At 47.5% G+C, this 7,554-nt stretch overlaps 1 pseudogene; it reads left to right on the forward strand.

Moving 5' to 3' along the window:
• Nucleotides 1-1,347: 1,347 nt before the first annotated feature.
• Nucleotides 1,348-6,690, forward strand: LOC123486954 (annotated as a pseudogene).
• Nucleotides 6,691-7,554: the final 864 nt, after the last annotated feature.

Here is a 7,554-nt window from a genome sequence, read left to right on the forward strand (position 1 = left end):
TAAACTAAACTTGACCCTAAACCTAATCCTAAAGACAGGGTCATCCGCTCCTCCTCCTCCTCCTCCTCCCGTACCTCCTCTTTCCTCCTCTTCGTCGGCCAAGCCTGCGGGGGCCCCTGTCAACAGAGTTCCCCCCGTCCATGGCGGGGCTAGTCCACAGCAACCCCAACCTGCTCTCTGAGGAGGAGATGGCCAGGGTTTCTAATGACCGATGACTCCGTGTTCCTAGGGCCCCGGTTCCATCTGCAGGAGGGGTCCAGGTGAATGCTGAGGATGTGTCCCAAATGGCACTATTCACTTTTAACCCAGAGTCCCTACTACCCCTCCTGGTTCAAATGCGGAAGACACATTTCAGTTGAATGACATTCAGTTTTACAACTGACTTCGTATCCCCCTTTCCTTTGTACCCACACACCTACATTATCAGCTAGGTTTAATACCCACACAACTTCATTATCAGCTAAGTTTGATACCCACACAGCTACATTATCAGCTCGGTTTGATACCCACACAACTCCATTATCAGCTGGGTTTGATACCCACACAACTACATTATCAGCTAGGTTTGATACCCGCACAGCTACGTTATCAGCTAGGTTTGATACACACACAACTATATTATCAGCTAGGTTTGATACCCACACAGCTTTATATTATCAGCTAGGTTTGATACCCACACAACTATATTATCAGCTGGGTTTGATACCCACACAGCCCTACATTATCAGCTAGGTTTGATACCCTCACAACTACATTATCAGCTAGGTTTTGATACCCACACGACTACATTGTCAGCTAGGTTTGATACCCACACAACTACATTATCAGCCCCTGGGTTTGATACCCACACAACTACACTATCAGCTAGGTTTGATACCCACACAACTTCATTATCAGCTAGGTTTGATACCCACACAACTACATTGCCAGCTAGGTTATGATACACACACAACTACATTGTCAGCTAGGTTTGATACCCTCACAACTTCATTATCAGCTGGGTTTAATACCCACACAGCTTCATTATCAGCTGGGTTTGATACCCTCTCAACTACTTTGTCAGCTGGGTTTAATACCCACACAACTACATTATCAGCTAGGTTTGATACCCACACACTACATACATTATCAGCTAGGTTTAATACCCACACAACTACATTATCAGCTGGGTTTGATACCCACACAACTACATTATCAGCTAGGTTTGATACCCACACAACTACATTATCAGCTAGGTTTTACAGCAGTGAATGTTGGAGTAATGTTTTTACTGCCTCCCTCTTTCCAGGTGGAGGTAGAAGGGGAGGACTTCTGCCTGGATCCCAGCGAGGTATCTGAACCGTGGGTATGATGGTAGGGTACCTGGGCTCCATAGAGCTGGCCTCTACAGGGGGGCTAGTCTGGAGAGTGACAGTCTGCAGGCCATCAGAGGAAGCGTGAGATCGACTCAGGGCAGAACAGAAGATACACTCCTGGTCCTCATGAAGGTACGGGTTGCTTTGGATTGGTTGAACCTTTGGTTGGTTGGTTGGTTGGTTAGTTGGTAGGTTGGTTTATTGATTGAATGGTTGATTGGTGGGTTGGTTTATTGATTGAATGGTTAGTTGATTGGTGGGTTGGTTTATTGATTGAATGGTTAGTTGGTTAGTTGATTGGTAGGTTGGTTTATTGGTTGAATGGTTGGTTGGTTGGTTAGTTGATTGGTGGGTTGGTTTATTGATTGAATGGATGGTTAGTTGATTGGTAGATTGGTTTATTGATTGAATGGTTGGTTGGTTGATTGAATGGTTGGTTGGTTGAATGGTTGGTTGGTTGGTTGGTTGGTTGATTGGTTGGGTGGGTGGGTGGGTGGTTGGTTGATTGAAATGTTTAGATGCCATATCTCTAAATGGTACTTTGACCCTGTGCTCTAACCTGTGGGTGGGTCTCGGGGTCGTTGTTACAAAACAAACAATCTCTGTTTCCTCTGGAAAGAAGGACTATAAAGCTTATTCTTGGAATAGAGGACTGTGTGTTTCTAAAATAGAAGGGATTGTAACTCTATATGTTGTTCTTCCCAGGTGATGCACGATTGTATGCGGCTGTGCAGTGACAGGAGACAGGTCCTTGCTACCTACCCTGCAGAGAAGCTAGCCTTCAGCGCCTGTTGCCCCGGCGACCGACAAGCTTCGGACTGGTCACCATGCAGGCTTCCCATGGCGACGACGGTCACTATGGCAATGGTAACCGGGAGGAAGAGGGCGGGCTGAGACTTCTGTCACGTGTTCATAGTCGACCCGAACTCTGTCATCACCAGGTAGGGGTTGGACAAAAGGTCAAAGAAAAAATACCCACAACCTTTTCAAAGCTCTCAAGCTAATAATAACATCCGTAATTAAACTGCCATATTTTAACATTTACAAACATACAATTTACGAAACTTTAGAAGTTATTTTGAATATTTGTGGGGGTCCTAGAGTCCTGGGCCCGGTTTCCCAAAAAGCATCTTAAGGCTAATTTCATCGTTAGAACCTTCGTAAGAGCATCGTTAAATCTCCGAGCTGTTTCCCAAAAACCCAACGTTGCACTTGAAAACACTGGTAATCTAACGCCTGCTCAGACCACTCGTGGAACAGCTGAGTGCATAGTTAAGATGCTTTTTTCCCCTCCCACGTTACTTTATACACAGAAAATCTCCGCTAAACATAGAATCACATGGTTTATCCGGCTCTCTGTGACCGCCGATAACTTCAGAACAAAGTTGACAAAAAATACAAAGTTGCCAATGTCTTTGCAATTGACACCAAACAAGCTGACGTATAAAAAATATGCTTCAAATGAAAACCGAGATGACTGCATTAAATTATAAATACATTAGGCTCTATAGAGCCTATTTCAGTCACATTGAAATACATTTGATGTTCAATCAGTTGAGTTCTATTTTGCTACTTGTAGGCTACTGTCTGTCATTTGTCTCAATATATTGGATGATCTGTAGCCTAACATGTACGCAATGAAGTGCTAAATCGGTGATTTAGTGCGCCCATTGGGTAAGCATTAGACTAAGATACCCAGGGCCTCCCGAGTGGCGCAGCGGTCTGAGGCGCTGCAGCCCAGTGCTTGAGGCGTCACTACAGACCCGGGTTCGATCCCAGGCTGTGTTGAAACACGGCCGCGACAAGGAGACCCATGAGGCGGCGCACAATTGGCCTTAGCGTCGTGCCGGGTTAGGGGAGGGTTTGGCCGGCCGGGATGTCCTTGTCCCCGCGCTCTAGCGACTCCTTGTGGCGGGTCGGGCGCCTGCAAGCTGACCGGTCGCCAGTTACGGTGTTTCCTCCGACACGTTGGTGCGGCTGGCTTCGGGTTAAGCGGCGGTGTGTGAAGAAGCAGTGACGCCTTGGCAGGGTCCTGTTTCGGAGGACGCCTGGCTCTCGACCTTCACCTCTCCCGAGTCCGTGCGGGAGTTGCAGCGATGAGACAAGACTGTAACTACATTTACATTTTACATTTTAGTCATTTAGCAGACGCTCTTATCCAGAACGACTTACAGTTAGTGAGTGCATACATTTTACCAATTGGATAACACGAAATTGGGGAGGAAAAAGGGGTCCAAAAAGAAATACGAATAAGACGCCTGAATATTTGCAGCCGTAGTGGTAATATCTCTCTAGGAGCTGATCCGTCGTCAGTATTGTGAAATAGTTCTAATGTTAAGGTAAGATTTGAATTGAGAAAGCTGATCTGAGAGAAGTGCTGCCTTTCTTTCGATCGTGTTAGTATCATGCTCCCAACGATGCACTTAGCGACTGTTCTCTCTGCGTGGTGTTTTGGGAAACGCATGTTACGTCTTTGTCCGTTGTATGAAAGATGCATGGTTAAAAACACTGGTGAGTAGTTCCATCGCAGGGGAAAACCGTCCCTGGAGTGTTACCAGTACATAAAGAGGACTTACTGGCCCTGGAATGTTACCAGTACATAAAGAGGACTTACTGGCCCTGGAATGTTACCAGTACATAAATAGGACTTACTGGCCCTGGAATGTTACCAGTACTAAAGAGGGACTTACTGGCCCTGGAATGTTACCAGTACATAAAGAGGACTTACTGGCCCTGGAATGTTACCAGTACATAAAGAGGACTTACTGGCCCTGGAATGTTACCAGTACATAAAGAGGACTTACTGGCCCTGGAATGTTACCAGTACATAAAGAGGACTTACTGGCCCTGGAATGTTACCAGTACATAAAGAGGACTTACTGGCCCTGGAATGTTACCAGTACATAAAGAGGACTTACTGGCCCTGGAATGTTACCAGTACATAAAGAGGACTTACCGGCCCTGGAATGTTACCAGTACATAAAGAGGGCTTACTGGCCCTGGAATGTTACCAGTACATAAAGAGGACTTACCCGCCCTGGAATGTTACCAGTACATAAAGAGGACTTACTGGCCCTGGAATGTTACCAGTACATAAAGAGGACTTACCGGCCCTGGAATGTTACCAGTACATAAAGAGGACTTACTGGCCCTGGAATGTTACTCAGTACATAAAGAGGGACTTACCGGCCCTGGAATGTTACCAGTACATAAAGAGGACTTCTGGCCCTGGAATTTTACCAGTACATAAAGAGGACTTATTGGCCCTGGAATGTTACCAGCACATAAAGAGGGACTTATTGGCCCTGGAATGTTACCAGTACATAAAGAGGACTTACTGGCCCTGGAATGTTACCAGTACATAAAGAGGACTTACCGGCCCTGGAATGTTACCAGTACATAAAGAGGACTTACTGGCCCTGGAATGTTACCAGTACATAAAAGAGGACTTATTGGCCTGGAATGTTACCAGTACATAAAGAGGGACTTATTGGCCCTGGAATGTTACCAGTACATAAAGAGGACTTACTGGTTTAAATTCTTTAACAACTAAAAGGGGGAGGCTAAATGGGATTTAGGAGGTTTTTCTGTTGATAGCGATGCAGACTGTAAACTGAATATTTATGGCAACTGTAATTCACTACTATAGATAAAACCTACCATAAATACACTAAACGACCATATTTTTCAGAGGGTTGGAATAAGCAAAACATACATTTATCCTTCTCCGTCTTCTTCTCCTCCTTCTTCTTCTCTTTCTCCTTCTTCTCCTCCTCCCTCCTTCTTCTCCTCCTTCTTCTCCTCCTCTTTCTCCTTCTTCTTCTCCTCCTCCTTCTTCTCATTCTTCTTCTTCTCCTTCTCTCGTCCTCCTCCGTCTTCTTCTCCTCCTTCTTCTTCTCTTTCTCCTTCTTCTCCTCCTCCTCCTTCTTCTCCTCCTTCTTCTCCTCCTCTTTCTCCTTCTTCTTCTCCTCCTCCTTCTTCTCCTTCTTCTTCTCCTTCTCCGCCTCCTTCTTCTCCTCCTCCTTCTCCTCCTTCTTCTCCTCCTTCTTCTTCTCCTTCTCCTCCTTCTTCTCCTTCTCCTCCTTCTTCTCCTCCTTCTCCTTCTCCTTCTTCTCCTCCTTCTTCTCCTCCTCCTCCTCCTCCTCCTCCTCCTCCTCCTCCTCCAGGTCCATGTGGGTGTGGCCAGGAGGTTTGGGTTTGAGTGTACCCCAGACCATGACACAGGGGGGTGTCTGGAGTTCCCCCTGACCTCCCAGCCTCTACTGCAGTTTGTGTCTGTCCTCTACCGGGACATGGGGGAGAATATTGAGGGGTCCGGGCGCGGGCGTTCGTCGATCCGGACAAACGACCCTCTGCAGCAGGTAGGTTGTCAGGACTGTGTTTACGTCTGTTGTTATCTGACCTTCATTCCAAATGGATGCTGTTTTCTTTCCTGTCTTGGTTTAGTTGTAGCAGGGCTTTGACACAACTTGAATGTCCAAGGGAAATACTAACACTGTGTTCTGGAGTCTGGAGCACCGACTGGGCCTTTTTCTATTGGTTTGTTAGCCAGCCCGAGCTCAACCAGGCACAGAGAAAATATTTGAAATATTTGTCAGATTTTTGAAATCCAGGTCTGAATATTATTTATACATCACTTTTCAATGATTATTGTTGTTGTTGATGTTGTTGTTGTTGTTGTTGTTGTTATTATTATTATATTATTATTATTGTTGTTGTTGTTGTTGTTGTTGTTGTTATTGTTATTATTATATTATTATTGTTATTATTGTTGTTATTATATTATTATTATTGTTATTGTTATTATTGTTGTTGTTATTAACAGAACCACAGCACCAGCAGCAACAGCGACAGCGGCATCGGTAACTTCCTGCCAGAAGAGAAGAGTAACCGTGTCTTATTGGTCGACTGGGAGGCCATAACCACAACCATAACCCTGGTCCACGCCACTGGGACAGCCCTCCTCCTCACCTCGGCCCAGGGCTGGAACCAAGTCCCCTCCCGGTGTCAACCCTGGCCCCCCTCTCCCCCTCCTCCCCCCCGCACCACAACAACGGCTACCTCGCCGACCTCCCCCCACCCTCTCCCCCTGCCATCCCCCTCGGAAACCCACTCCTCCCACCCCTCACTCCACCACTACCCGCCAGGAAGAGGGATAGAGGAGGATCTGGAGGAGGAGGCGGAGAGCAGAGCCTGGCCCAGACCCAGCAGCACCATCAGTCTCAACGCTGGTTCCGGTCCATGTCCTGAGAGACTGAGACAACCAGGCCAGGCAGGACAGACACGGGGACAAGGCGTTGGACCAGGGCTGTGGCGATCAGGAGTCCTACGCTGAGTCAACAGACGGCTGGTCGTCAGCTAACTGCAGCACCCTCCCTCCACCCATGAACAAGATACCTGCCGACCGCTACAGGGCTCCACTACCAGCTGGGGACCTGCCCCTGCCCCCCCAGCCTCCCAGGCTGACCACGCAGAAGGATGAGTGGGCTAAGAAGCTGTTCCGGGCCTGGGGCCGGGGCTGAGAGAAAGGACTCGGAGAGCCCAAGCAGAATGGGAAGAGACGTGGAAATGGGAAAGACGGGGAGAAAAAGGTAAGAGAGATATACAGTATGACGTGGCGGTGTTGGAGAGGTGTGTGTGTGTGTGTGTGTGTGTGGCGGTGTTGGAGAGGTGTGTGTGTGTGTGTGTGTGGCGGTGTTGGAGAGGTGTGTGTGTGTGTGTGTGTGTGGCGGTGTTGGAGAGGTGTGTGTGTGTGTGTGTGTGTGGCGGTGTTGGAGAGGTGTGTGTGTGTGTGTGGCGGTGTTGGAGAGGTGTGTGTGTGTGTGTGTGTGGCGGTGTTGGAGAGGTGTGTGTGTGGCGGTGTTGGAGAGGTGTGTGTGTGTGTCAGTCTGTGTGTAGAAGTTTGAAGTACAGCATCAGATTTATGTTGATGTATTTGACCAACTTTTCTCTAGTAGGAGTGCTTGTAGTGTCTGTATTGTAAAGCACTGTGTGTGCGTGTGTGTGTGTGTGTGTGTGTGTGTGTGTGTGTGCGTGTGCGTGCGAGTGCTTGGTCCTGGATTGTAAAGATCCAGTCCAGTCCATATTCTACTATGATAATAGCTGGTGGTCTTGGTTGTGGAGGGAGCTTGTTAGAAGTGAAGCCCACATGAGAAGACAGGCTGTATCAAACCACGGGAGTGGAAAATTACTCTCTGGA

The sequence above is a fragment of the Coregonus clupeaformis genome, unplaced genomic scaffold (genome assembly GCF_020615455.1).
Source record: "Coregonus clupeaformis isolate EN_2021a unplaced genomic scaffold, ASM2061545v1 scaf1380, whole genome shotgun sequence".
Lineage (NCBI taxonomy): Eukaryota > Metazoa > Chordata > Actinopteri > Salmoniformes > Salmonidae > Coregonus > Coregonus clupeaformis.